This window comes from Eriocheir sinensis, unplaced genomic scaffold, assembly GCF_024679095.1.
Source record: "Eriocheir sinensis breed Jianghai 21 unplaced genomic scaffold, ASM2467909v1 Scaffold523, whole genome shotgun sequence".
Lineage (NCBI taxonomy): Eukaryota > Metazoa > Arthropoda > Malacostraca > Decapoda > Varunidae > Eriocheir > Eriocheir sinensis.
The window spans coordinates 109,743-124,281 of record NW_026111858.1 but is presented as its reverse complement, the minus strand read 5'-3'; the positions used below and the strand labels follow the sequence as shown (position 1 = coordinate 124,281).

Genomic DNA, 14,539 nt, shown 5'->3' with positions numbered 1-14,539 from the left:
GAGGCCGCTGATTGGTTGATGACGTCATTGGCCTTGCAGCGAATCGCAAGCACGTTTACAGAACCGTCAGCCAATCCTAGGGAGCCCCCTCCAGCTGCTGGTTCAAGAAACCCATTCTCTTTTCCCATTTTTCTTCCTTTCAAGGCAAACTGTACTAAATCGTAATCTACGAATTCAATTATTTCGTTGTTTGCTGCACATTTACGTCAAAGTAGCTCTGCTGTTCGATGTCTTGTTACCTACGAACATGCTTAAGATGAAGAAAAAGAAGATACGATTGATTGATTGATTGATAGTTTATTGTTGCAGGTAAACAACAAGGGAGAAGGGAGGAACATGCCATCCCAACCCCCAGGCGAGGAGATTGAGGCAGGAAGAAAGCAAATAGAAATATGGGACAGATATCGAGGCAGACAGAACGAAGGACGGAAGGAAGGAATAGGGAAAATTAAGACTTTCTTGCCATATCTGCAGCCCAACTCATGGGATAGCTGTCACCCGACAAAGGTCCATGGTCCCTCCACGGATGGGGGCGGCGTCACGGGCAAAATTAAGCCCGGACATCCACATGCCTCTGTTATCTTAGCTCAAGCTCGTGTATGTGGGGTTCTTTTCGACTGATATGGCGTCTAGAACTAGCATAATCATCATTCTTTATTATGATGACAAAGACCATGTCAAAATTTGCCTCATTAAATAAGAAAGTACATAAAGTTCGGCAGCTTTCCCTCGTCGCCAAGCCATCCTCCAGAGCAGCACTCCGACACCCATGATCGCACATTCATTTTTCTCAGAAAATAGGATACCAATCACATATACATCAATATATTTCCACAGGTGAATACTTAGGGCATGTTCACACCAAGTTGCGACACCTGAGATTCATTAATAATGACAGGGGAAGGAAAAATATAGGCCCCTGTCATCGATAAAATTGAGCCTCGGGCAGAATTGAGTCTGGGCATCTATATGCCTCGGATTTCTTCGCTATTATATATTGTAAGATCGTTCTGTTGACATGTATGGGTAAATGAACGCTTTCTGTATCTACATATAGAAGGAAAACGCAAAATTCTCCCTAGTAAATCAGAAATTACATAAAGTTCGGCAACTTTTCCTCGTCGCCAAGCCATCCTTCACGGCAGGCAGTGGAGGGAGGTCTGGCAATCCCCCGGCCGGGTGTTGCCATACCGCCCACACTTATCATATATCTCTCAAAGGGTGCATATCTCAACATTTTATAAAGAAATGGGCCTCCTCTACTCGCAAAGTTATATTTCAAGTTGAAAAACGCGATTTATAAGCATTTATACGTAAATATGATAGTATTGTTAGCGTTACCGTCAGCTCCGAGGCAGTAGTTATTTAACAACACATTTAACGTCACACAGAGCGCGGTAAACGTTTGTAGACCCGCGCGCTAACCCGTGACGTCATCGATTAGTTTGTAGTTAGCTCTGTGAATCTCGATGTTCTCAAAACTACGCACTAAGGGCCCAAAACTACGAACTAAGCCTTTGTGGATCCGGGCCCAGTCGCGTTGGGGGATGACCAGTTAACACAAATATTATCAAGATCAAACTTTTTCACCGGAATCCGAGTACTTACTTACTTACTTACTTACCACAATTCCGGCACGAGGGTGAGGTCGGCAGAATAACTAATATTCCTACCCGTCTTGCAAGCGAACAGAGGCACTCGCGGCAGCATCGACACTAACTCACAGGAAATGCCTCACTCCATAAATACCACCCGGGCGGCCCGCTGACGGCTAGGGTTGCTCTGTCTCGTGACCAGTTACCGTAATGACGGAAGATATTGTGCGTGGATGGCTTAACTATGAAGAGAGAGAGAGAGAGAGAGAGAGAGAGAGAGAGAGAGAGAGAGAGAGAGAGAGAGAGAGAGATTACGGGATGGAAGGGAGGGTGGAAAGTAAGGCGCGGTTCCCACTATTCCGTTTTCACGTTTCCGTCGACATTAATGACGTCAAAATGACGTCATCAAAACAGCGGCCGCTCGGCACGGATGATCCCCTCCGTCAGTCCATCGCTCATCATTTGTTGACAAACATATGGACAGCATTAACCACAACGACTTTCTTTAAATATGTTATTTTGTAGCTAAGTACTTCCATTTCATATTTTCATGATATGTAGAATATTCAACATCACTGAACTGGCACCACCACCCCAACCCCACCCCGGATCCAAAAGTAAATTTGAGTTCATCTCTGGACGGGCTCCGCGTGGGGCCCCGGGTTCCGTTCATGACGTCAGTGATGGTCGACGGAAACGTGAAAACGGAACAGTGGGAACCCGGCCTAAGAGTGGCAGGCACTATATAGTGAAGAAATGAAGGGAGGGGTGGATGAAGGAGTGGGAGGCATGGTGTGGCCTTGGTGTGTGTTTGTGTCTACGTGTGTGTGTGTGTGTGTGTGTGTGTGTGTGTACACAATCTCTAGCAGGAGCGTGGGCGGGATTTCTGCAAGCAAACGGGCGTGCGGGAAAGCTGGCTGGTGAGCAGGCAGGCGGGCGGGCGATCGTGAGGGCATGCATTTGAGATGGCAAGCAGAGGAGCGGGAGAACGAACAGGCGGGTGAGCAGGCGAGCAGGAGGGCACACAATCGGGTGAACAGGCGAGCGGAAAGGTACACAGGCGGGTGAGCAGGCGAGAGGGAGGGCACATGGGCGGGTGAGCAGGCCAGCAAGAGGGCTTCCACGGGCTGGTGAGCAGGCGAGCGGGAGGGCACACAGGAGGGTGAGCAGGCGAGCGGGAGGGCACAGAGGCGGGTGAGCAGGCGAGCAGGAGGGCTTACACGGGCTGCTGAGCAGGCGAGCGGGAGGGCACACAGGAGGGTGAGCAGGCGAGCAGGAGGATACACAGGCGGGTGAGCAGGCAAGCAGGAGGGCACACAGGCGGGTGAGCAAGTGAGCGGGAGGGCACACAGGAGGGTGAGCAAGTGAGCGGGAGGGCACACAGGAGGGTGAGCAAGTGAGCGGGAGGGCACACAGGAGGGTGAGCAAGTGAGCGGGAGGGCACACAGGAGGGTGAGCAAGTGAGCGGGAGGGCACACAGGAGGGTGAGCAAGTGAGCGGGAGGGCACACAGGAGGGTGAGCAAGTGAGCGGGAGGGCACACAGGAGGGTGAGCAAGTGAGCGGGAGGGCACACAGGAGGGTGAGCAAGTGAGGGAGGGCACACAGGAGGGTGAGCAAGTGAGCGGGAGGGCACACAGGAGGGTGAGCAAGTGAGCGGGAGGGCACACAGGAGGGTGAGCAAGTGAGCGGGAGGGCACACAGGAGGGTGAGCAAGTGAGCGGGAGGGCACACAGGCGGGTGAGCAAGTGAGCGGGAGGGCACACAGGAGGGTGAGCAGTCAAGCAGGAGGATACACAGGCGGGTGGGCACACGGACGTGTGAGCAGGCGAGTGGGCTGGCATGTCTTGGTAGTAGGACTAGCGTGCGAGAAAGAGTGCGGGCGTGTGGGCAAGCATGCCTGCAGGCAAGAGAGTATGCGGGCATGCGAGGCAGGAAGCGCAGGGGAGCGGACGTATTAGTGGAGGGCAAGTTGTCGTGCTGGTATGCTAGTGTGGATACAAGATGCAGAATTTTGAGTTACGGTTAAAGTGCACGTAGAGTTACTTCCGGTTGTGTTATCAATATTACTAAGTTTACTCTGATTACTACCATTACTGTTAGTACAACCGCTATTATATTTTACTACTACATCTATTTCTACTTATACTGCAACTATTACTACTACTACTACTACTACTACTGCTGCTACTGTTACTACTATTACTACTACTACTACTACTACTACTACTACTACTACTACTACTACTACTACTACTACTACTTTCAAGATGAAAATACAAGGAATGAAGCAGCCCCCAAATTAGAAACTGAAGAGCAAGTTTACACTCAAGATGTGAGAAAATTAAGACCAAAGATCATGCTTTGTAACGTGCACAAGGAGGAGACAGGGAATAAGATATTAGAGGATCTGTTAAACAGGAATGAGTTCCATTACAGTCGGAAAAGTGAGAATTTTATTACCAAACCTGTTGCTGGTGACACGATACACTATATCTTAAAATGTTACCCAACTGTTAGAGAGCTGATTTGTAAGCATCATGACAAAATAAAACTTGAATGGCGGGTGTATACTGTGAGAGATAGATACCATGCACTGATATGTTATCTTTGGACTGTCAGAGATATGGCCATATATGGCCATACTGAGCCCAAATGCACTGGGAAGAGCAATGGGGAGGACTCAATATGTTATAAATGTGCTGAAGATCATAATTCAAAGGATTTCACCATGGTTGAAAAGAAATGCATAAATTGCGTGAGGTACAAGAAGCCTGAAATTACTCACTCGGCGATATGACCAGTGTTGTGTAGTTTTACAGACTGAAATTGAGAGAATTCTCAACATAACTGATTGCGGCTACTAGTTCTTCAGACTCAAAGATATAATGTGGTATGTTAAATGCTCAGCCATTTGGAAATAAAACTCTAGATATCTGTAGTCGCATAAAAAAAAAGGATCTTGATATTTTAGAGGTAACTGAAGCATGGCTAAATGACTACGATACGGCCAAGATTCGTGACATGACACCAGTAACTCAAACCTTTCTACATGTTCCGAGAGTCACAAGAAGGGGTGGTGGTGGTGGGACTTTTCTCTCGGCCTCTTTTAAGAAAATTTGGAAAAGGGCATCTGAAAGGTGGGATACAGTAATACAAAATTTTTCCACAAAAAGTCGTGAAATCTGTGAACATGACTCGATGGTATGTGAACATTGTGCTGCCTGTTTGGTTAAGCTATATAATGGTATTACTAGAGATGGGTATAACATCCTCTGCCATCTGATTGAAAAGAGATAGTGTTGAAATATGATGCACCTTGGTTTAATGCGGAAATTTTGAAGACGAAAAACGGGAGCAAAAGAAAAAAAAGAAAGACAATGGCGTAGGCCTTAAGGCAAAAAGTGCATACCAGGAGGCAAGAACTAAAGATGATAGGCTTGTGATAAAATTGTAAAGAAATACAATCGGAATAAGGCTGTGGAGGCAGGGCCTAATATAAATGCACTATTATAAGGTGCTTGATAGTTTGAGTGGAAACGAAAAAAAAAAAAGTAACAAGCTACCAGATGGATTCTTTTATTTTTTTACGTGTCAGCCTTTAGCGCCGGTAGGCTTTCTTGAGGGGGCTGGATGTTAGTTGGCCCCAGCGCGTCATGGCGCAGGCAAGTCTTTTAAAGTGGCGCCATTTTTTCTTGGCTCATGCTGCCCCGGGAGCTCGTTCTTGAATAACTTGGAAGGTTTCCTTTAGTGTCCGGGTTGATGGGTGTTCTTCAGGTATTGTATAAGGCACATTAACTGTGGAATTTCCACGGGTACCGCTGGTATTGTTTCATAAACATACACACACACAAAAAAGTTACTTTTCTTTACTAGTGTGTCAATGTCATTTGTAAAGGAGGTTAGAAATACTTCTAGCCCTAGTACTCTCATGTAACACTCAAACAGTAAAGCCTCGACGACTTCTTGCTTCTTAAGATGGTAGTCATTATGGTTATTAGTGAAATCACTATTGAAATTTTATGTGTTCATGATGATAATCGTCAACAATATAAATGATATATTATGCCATCGTATTTTCTTATGATGATAGATTTTCAATTATAAATTTCTGGGTGGCATGACAGTATTATCATTCACCACAGCCTTAATCAGCTAGTATCATGACAATTCTTATCAGTTATGGCTTTATACTTTATACTTTATACTTATTATAACATTATCAGTCACTCTCACCAGTTTTTATGCCCTCCATGTAACAGTCAAAACACCCGTAATTCTCAGTGTAAATTGCCATTCTAGCTTCGTAAGAAAACGGCCAGGAAAGAAACAAAAATAGAATAGATCCTGACCACCATATTGTTATGCCGGACGTGTTACTTGGGTTCCGTGTCGCCGTCAGGAGATTCCATGGGAGGGAGATATGTAAAACACCTTGCACAGCTTCTGTAGTTTAATATTCCTCCTTAGTACAATTCACTCTGACTCGTCACTGTCTACTAGCTGACTATAACTTACTATGACTGTGACTGGCTCCTCTCGCCCTCTTCTCATATATATATATATATATATATATATATATATATATATATATATATATATATATATATATATATATATATATATATATATATATATATATATATATATATATACCGAACAGTACAGTCTAGAACGTTACAGTATATTCGATCATACAAGAATGAACATGTAGCAAAACTCTGGACGAGTTGGCAACACTTCCCGCCAAGCGCCTGACCGTGCCCCGCGGGGTGCGGGCGAGGCCTTGCTCCCCACCCCCCTGCTCGCTCCTCCCGAAGTCTTCCAGAGGCCCATGGACCCCGGGGGAAAGCTTCAAGCGCAACACTATCCCCTCTCTTAAGTGTGATCGTCCCGATCACACACTTAACTATATACAAACATAAGAAAATTAATAAAAAAACATAATAATCGTCGTATCGCCGTGGACGCCTGCGTTGTCTCTGTCTCATGTCCTCTACCTCCTGCGCGTCTGTCTCCTGGTGCGCCTCGTCGTCGTCCGCTTCTTGGGTTGTCCCTGGAACATCTGCCGAAGCCGGGAGGTTATCTCCCTCGGCTGAAAGGTCCAGAAGACCTATGTCGTCGTTGACCTCCTCTCGGTCCTGGACGTCCCTTGCGTTTTCGTCGGCTGCTGGGTGTCTGTAGTTATCCCAGGTGTTGTTTCCCGGACCGTGGTACCTCCATAGCCGGTTGACGTGGACAACTTTCGGCTTGATCCTTTCCGTTCTCCGGATTCGGTAAGTCACGTCGGAGAGGCGTTCTAGCACAGTATAAGGGCCTTCCCAGGGGCTCTGTAACTTCGGAGACTGGCCTTTCTTCCTCTGCGGGTTGTAAAGCCAGACTTGGTCTCCTTCCTTGAAGTCAACGTGGCTTGCCCTCATATTGTAACCGCGCTTCATGGCCTCCCCGGAGAACCTCAAAGCACCACGGACTTGATGGTGCATCTCTTCCAGCCGCTCCTCTAGCTAACGGGCAAATCTGGTGGCGTCCCTTGGGAGGCCTTCCCTAGGAGGCCTTCCTGTCAGTAGGTCCGCCGGCAATCACAGCTCACGTCCAAACATCAGCTTTGCCGGCGAATACCCCGTAGTTTCGTGGGCGGCAGACCTGTAGGCCATGAGGAGCGCAGGCAGCTTCTGATCCCATGAAGACTGGTCATTGGTGCACTGCTTGGCCAACTCCTGGCCCAACGTCCAATTAAACCTCTCCACCATTCCATCTGACTCTGGGTGCAGAGGGGTGGTCCGGATCTTCTTCATACCCAGTAGCCTGCAGCATTCAGCAAAGACTGTTGACTCAAAATTCCTTCCCTGGTCGGACTGGAGCTCGTTTGGCACTCCGAAACGACAGAAGAACTCCTCCACCAATACCTTAGCGATGGTAGTTGCTTCCTGGTCAAGGATGGCGTAGGCTTCCGGCCACTTGGTGAAGTAATCCATTGCGATGCAGATGAACCTATTTCCGTTCGTCGTCAGAGGCAAGGGTCCTGCTATATCCACTGCCACCCGTTCCATTGGGGCTTCAACCTGGTATAGCTGTAATGGGGCACGGTAACGCTTCTTGGGGTCCTTCTTTGCACAGCACACCTCACACGCGTGGCACCATTTTTCCACATCCTTCCTCATGCCAACCTAGTAGAACCTTTGGCGTAGGCGCTCAATGTCTTCTTTACCCCAAGGTGTCCGCTGGTGATGCTGTCGTGCATTTCTTTCAAGACGTCTTCCCGGGACTTCATAGGTAGCACCGTGGACCAGTAGTGGTCAAGACCATCATGAGAAACCCAGCGTCGCTGCAACACTCCGTTGTCCATCCGTAGAGTGTCCCACTGAGTCCGGTAATTCTTGGTGGTAGGTCTTTTTCTCGAGATTACCTCCCACCCAGGTCGCGTTGACGACTGACTCAGCCATTCCATAATTGGTCGCAGATCTCGGTCCTCCCGCTGCAGTTTTCACAAGTCTCCCCATGGCACCTCCGCTGTCTGTTCTACTGTAGTGCGGCGGCACATATTCTGGACGCTTTCCCTCTGGAGGCAAAGTTGACACTCAGGTAGGCAGGGGCGCCGGCTCAAGTTGTCCGCGTTACCGTGTGTTAGTCCAGATCGGTGCACAATAGTGTAGTGATGCTGCTCTAGTTTACCTATCCAGCGAGCCAGCTGGCCCTCAGGGTTTTTCAATGACTTCAGCCACTGCAATGCAGCGTGATCCGTGCGGATGGTGAAAGTTGCACCGTACAGGTAAGTATGGAAAAAAGTCAAGGCTCCTGACTACTCTCAGGAGTTCTTTCCTAGTCACGCAATAGTTTTTCTCGGCTGGGGTAAGCTTCTTGCTGAAGTAGTCCACAACCCGTTCCACGTTGGCACATGCTTGGGACAGCACTCCACCAATCCCCCACAGCACTGGCATCATAATCCAGTATAAAAGGCTTAGAGGGGTCTGGGTAGGTGAGTATGGGCGAGCTGATAAGGGCATCCTTGAGCTTCTCAAAGGCAACCTGAGTTTCCACTGCCCACTCAAACTTGCGCCCCTTCTTCGTCAGGAGGTGCAGTGGTGCAGCAATCGTAGTGAAGCCTGTCACAAACCTGCGGTAGTATGAGCACAACCCGAGGAAGCTCCGCAGCTCCTTCACGTTGGTGGGTGTCGGCCAGTCCCTTACCGCAGCCACCTTCTCAGGATCAGTGCGTACGCCAGCCTCGCTCACGATGTGTTCCCAGTATTGGACCCCCCTTGGAATAGACAGCATTTCTTCGGGCTGAGCTTAAGGTGTGCAGCTCTAAACCGGGCGAAAACTTCTGATAGCCTTTCCATCTCCTGCTCGAAGGTCTGGCCAAAGACAATCACGTTGTCGAGGGGAGGCGGTGGCTGAGTCGACAGAGTAACAGCACCGCGTTCAGGAGGACGCGAGTTCAATCCCCGCCGGGTGCCACCAAGCTGGGATTTTTCAGCCGCCGCCGAGTGGCTTAGAACTACCCACATGCTGTCCAGAAGACCACCTATCAACCCGGACTCTAGATTCTAGGATTAAAGATGAGCTCCGGGAGAGCAGCATGAGCCAGTGCAAGATGGCGCCACTATAAACGCTCGCCTGCGCCAAAACGGGCTGGGCCGACCATCAGGACCCACCGGGAAGAAGCCTTGGGCCGACCATCAGGCCCCACAGGGAAGAAGCCTACCGGCGCTATAGGCCGCGACGTAAAAAAAAAAAAAAAAAGATGAGTGCCGTCTTCCAGTGAAGTCCCTCCAGCACCCTCTCCATCAGCCGCTCGAACGTGGCCGGCGCGTTGCACAGACCAAAACTGCCACAGGCCTTGACCGAAGGAGAAGGCTGTTAATTTTATATTTGTCCTGCTCCGCCATTTTGACTTGGTGATACCCAGACTTCATATCTAATGTTGAAAACCACTTGGAGCCCACCAAAGCGTCGAGCATGTCGTCGACCCGTGGGAGTGGGTATTAATCCTTGATGGTGAGATTGTTGAGGGCTCGGCAGTCCACGCAGCACCTGAGGGAACCGCCCTTTTTCCTGACGAGCACTACAGCAGACCCCTGTTTCCGGAGATCATCCATCACCTCATCCATCTCCTTGCGACGGGCTGGTGCCATCCTTCGAGGAGCTTGCTTCACTGGGTGGTGGCTACCTAAGAACATAAGAACATAAGAACGCAGGAGTCTACAAGAGGCCGGTAGGCCTGTACTAGGCAGCTCCTTTGACCCTAAGCTCCCGTGTATCTAACCCCACCTAATATCGCTGTCCATGAATTTATCTAGTCTATTTTTGAATGTGACAATTGTATTGGCACTCACCACATGACTGCTAAGCCCATTCCACTCATCCACCACCCTGTTAGTAAACCAATTTTTGCCTATGTCCATGTTGAATCTGAATTTATCCAGTTTAAACCCATTACTTCGTGTCCTACCCGGTTCTCTTACCAACAAAACCTTATGAATGTCTCCCTTATTAAAGCCCTTCATCCATTTATAAACCTCGATCATGTCTCCACGCAAGTTTAACTGTTTGAGTCTTTCCTCGTATGGCAAGTTTCTCAACCCCTGAATCATCTTAGTCATCCTCCTCTGCACCGATTCTAACATTTTGATATCCATTCTATAGTAAGGTGACCAGAACTGAACCGCATAGTCAAGATGAGGTCTAACTAATGCTACATATAGTTTGAGGAAGACTTCGGGGCTTCTGTTGCTTACGCTCCTTGAAATAAATCCCAGTACCCTATTAGCTCGATTTCTAGCTTGAATGCATTGTGCCCTTGGACGGAGATCAGAGCTCACTAAGACCCCTAAATCCCTCTCGCACCCAGACCTACTGATGAGAGTGTCATTTAAGCAATAGTTATGTGAGGGGTTGTTCCTACCTACACTCAGAATACTGCACTTCCCTACATTGAACTCCATCTGCCATTTATCCGCCCAGTCATACAATCTGTTGAGTTCACCTTGGAGAATACTAGCGTCCTGATCCGACTCAATTACTCTACCGATCTTGGTATCATCTGCAAATTTACTAACATCACTACTAATTCCTGTATCTAATTCATTGATATAAATAATAAACAAAAGTGGACCTAATACCGAACCTTGTGGGACCCCACTCGTAACACATCCCCAGTCAGATCTTTTACCATTGATTTGCACTCTTTGCTTCCTATTTCTAAGCCACGCCTTGACCCAGTTCAAAACTTTACCCTCTACTCAGTGAGCCTGTAATTTAAGCAACAGTCGTTGGTGAGGAACTTTGTCAAACGCTTTACTGTGTCGATGTGGTGCTCTACCAGGCCCGTACACCCCAAGTCCAGGTCTCCTGTGGAAAACACATCTGCATTCCTCACGAGAAGCTCCCTGAGCTGTTCCACTTGGGTCACCTTTAGACACTGGGAGCTCCTGTAAAATCAGGTCGCGCAAGTAGTCGGGCAGCTCCACCTGGGGCTCCGTCAGGGTTCTCCTGCAGACACAGATTCTCGGTTCCTGGTCGATCTCTTGGCACAACCCCACCATGGTCCCTTGTTTTATTTTCTTTGGGCTGAAGGAGACATTGGCCACGACGACAGGTACTTCCCCTGCAGGAGGGTTTACCAAAGTACTGCCTACAATTACCCCGTTTTCTACCGGGCATCGACTTTCACTCTCTACCACACCCAGGCAGGCTGGGAGAGCACCCGTAATTTGACAGGGTAACATCATCTCTGACCTCGGAGGAATAATGGTGGTGCGCTTCACCGTCATTGGCAGGCCCTCCTTGTTCACAGTCGTCAGTGGCACCCTACTTCCTCCTACAGTCAGCTGCTTAGCGCGGAAGTCCAGCTCGCACCTGTGGGAGACAAGATAATCCATATCTAGGATGCAGGGGTCGTCCATATCAGCCACGTAGACAGAGAGGAACTCTTCCTTTCCTCAGAGCTCAAACTTCACGTCCACTGGGCCTCTGAGCTCTGCGTAGTTTCCAGTGACTCCGCACAGTCGATGCGACGTCTGAGGAAGCCGCCGATGACTCACCATGTCAGGCCGCACCAGTGTGCGTTCTGAGCCTGTGTCGACGACCACAGGCCACAATACTCCGTCAGCCTTGCCCTCCACTTGGCAGCTCGTCATGGTGGTTCTCCTGCACATTGATATCTTCGGAGCATGTACAGGACAGACTGGTCGTTGCCCCCGTGAACCAGTCCTCCTTAGTTGTCCTCGCCCGAGTGGTGGTCCCTCGCCGGGGGGACATTTTTCCGACACTCCAGTGCCCCTTTTCTCCACAGGTCCAGCACTTGGGTCCTTCCCTGGGCTTCTTCCTAGCGCCACCTTCATATTCCTTCTTCCTCTTACAGCATTCGTTCTCCTTGTGCCCAACCTTCTCGCAGTACCGGCACGTTTCTTGGAACCTATCTGTGTCGCTGACAGCGCCCTTTCGTGCCCTAAAGCCAGAAGTCGAGTCGTCCCTGAAGCTTGACAAGCTTGACCTAACAAGGGACTCAAACTCCATGGCACGTGCCAAAGCTTCCTGCATTGATGTTGGCTTAGCTTGCTTCACTTGTATCTTCAGCTGAGGGCTGTCCAGGGCATCGATGAATTGATCACGCAGCAAAACCGTCAGCAGGTCAGGGCTGGCACCTGGGTATGCCTTGTGCGCCATACTCTCAAGGTCCTGAGCGAGTTCCTGAAGAGACTCGCCGCGCCTCCTGTTGCGGGTTCTGAACCCAACCCTGAAGAGCTCGTTCTGGTGCTTGGTCCCATATCGTTGCCTGTGCCAGCCTGCTGTAGCTGCCCTTTGTCACATTGTCGAGCTGAGCAAGGACCTCCAGCGCCCCCCCTTTCAGGCTAGTAGCCAGCTGAACCGCACACTCTTGGTCATCCCATCCATTCCGAGCTGTCAACAGGTCAAACTGAGCGCGGTAAGCCTCCCAGGAGACCTTGCCATCAAACTCCTGAGGCTTCTTTCTAACAGGCGACCCCAGCAGACTCATGGGGCTGGCGGAACTTCTTGTGGGGGTGAACTGGGGCGCAATAAGGCTCAAACTACCCCGGACTTGCGTGGGAGAAGCATCTTGGGTACAAGTAGCCCCTACAAGCACTGGCTGTCCGTTTCCAGCCAAGCAGTCTTCAAGGGCCTTCACTCTGTCACTTACTTCTAATATTTCTTTGTGTGTCGTCTCCCGTACCACTTCCATCTCTTGCTGAAGATTTGTGTGTTCTTTCTCTACTTCTATCAGGCGTTGTCCCAACTTCGTGGTCACATCAATCATTTCTCTTCGCACTGACTCACTTCGATCTTGTACTGCTTGTAGAAGAATAAATCACAATTTGAAGATAAGTGGTAAAAGATTCTCGTCGCACGAAGCTAAACACTTCTTCAATCGAGTTGTTAATGTTTGGAACTCTCTATCCTGTGATATCGTTGATAGTACAACAGTTACGGCTTTCAAGAATAGATTAGACAAGTGTTTTGAATCCAACCAGCAACTAAGATATTACTCATTGTCGTAATAACGTTAAATTCTTTCGAATACTGGTGTCCTTGTCCGCTTTTATCGCCCGGTTAGTTGCATGGTTCCTGCCAGCTTTGGCTGGAGGGATGGGGGGGTGGGGAGGAGCCTTCGCCTTTGTTCTCCTTCATCTTCCACCTTTGATCAGATAGTTAGTGTAGCTTGTCACAAACAGCCTCGTAAGGACCAGCAAGTCTGCTGTTGTTTGTTCTTCCTTTGTATTTCTTTGTGTTCCTTTGTAGCTGTTGCTTTAATCCCGTGAAGCGATCTTCTTGCTGTTCTGTGAGTCGATGCTATGCTCTTTCTTGTTGTTCTTTGAGTTCTTGGTGTGCTCTGTCTTGTTTCTCTCTCTGTAGTCTCAAAGCTTCCAAGAGTTCCGTCAACACGTCGTCCCTCTGGGCAGCTTGGGAACGAGTCTCCATGGCGAAAAAAACAAATGCCTACACCCCTGACGCCAAATGTTATGCCGGACGTGTTACTTGGGTGCCGTGTCGCCTTCAGAAGACTCCGTGGGAGGGTGATATGTAAAACACCTTGCACAGTTTCTGTAGTTTAATATTCCTCCTTAGTACAATTCACTCTGACTCGTCACTGACTACTAGCTGACTATGACTTACTATGACTGTGACTGACTCCTCTTGCCCTCTTCTCCTATATATATATACCGAACAGTACAGTCTAGAACATTACAGTATATTCGATCATACACGAATGAACACGTAGCCAAACTCTGGGTGAGTTGGCAACACTTCCCGCCAAGCGCCTGACTCGCGGGGCGCGGGCGGGGCCCTGCTCCCCACCCCCCTCCTTGCTCCTCCCGGAGTCTTCCAGATGCCCATGGACCCCGGGGGAAGCTTCAAGCACAACAATATATATAGCAATGATTTGACGAGCCAGGAGAACCAGGTAGAAATGTCTTACAATAATTTAGTTAGAGTAATAGTAGAGGGGCAGGTACAGCATATACCACAGCGAACACTTAGAAAAGAAAACAATGATCCTAAGTGGATGACTCGTGGACTAAAACACGAGATTGGGTTAAAGAAGGGAATTTATCAGAAAATAAAGAATGGGGAAACACATCTCAGGGGCCGGTACGTCGAACTATCTAGATTAGTTAAGAAAAACACCAGGATAGCAAAAAAGAACTATGAGATCAAAGTAGCAAATGAGGCGAAAAGTAATCCTAAGGGCTTCTTTCAGATGTATAGAACAAAAACACGGGAGAAAATTGGACCGCTGAAAACAAACACAGGGGAGCTAGTAGAAAATTACGAAAATATGAGCACATTGTTGAACGACTACTTCCTTTCAGTATTCACACAGGAGGATCGAACGACTATACCGGAAAGAGTTCAGGTGTACGAGGGCGGGGATGGCGATAAATTGAGGGATATAATCATTACCAGGCAAGTAGTTCAGGATGAG

At 48.7% G+C, this 14,539-nt stretch overlaps 1 protein-coding gene across 2 annotated transcripts in view; it reads right to left on the bottom strand.

Moving 5' to 3' along the window:
• LOC126992931 (uncharacterized) overlaps positions 1-1,701 on the bottom strand; it is a 99,929-nt gene extending 98,228 nt beyond the window's left edge. For both annotated transcript variants that reach the window (XM_050851765.1, XM_050851766.1), the window contains exon 1: positions 1,625-1,701. The gene's annotated coding sequence lies outside the window, so the exon portion shown is untranslated. The remainder of the gene's footprint in view (positions 1-1,624) is intronic.
• Between the last annotated feature and the right edge of the window lie 12,838 nt (positions 1,702-14,539).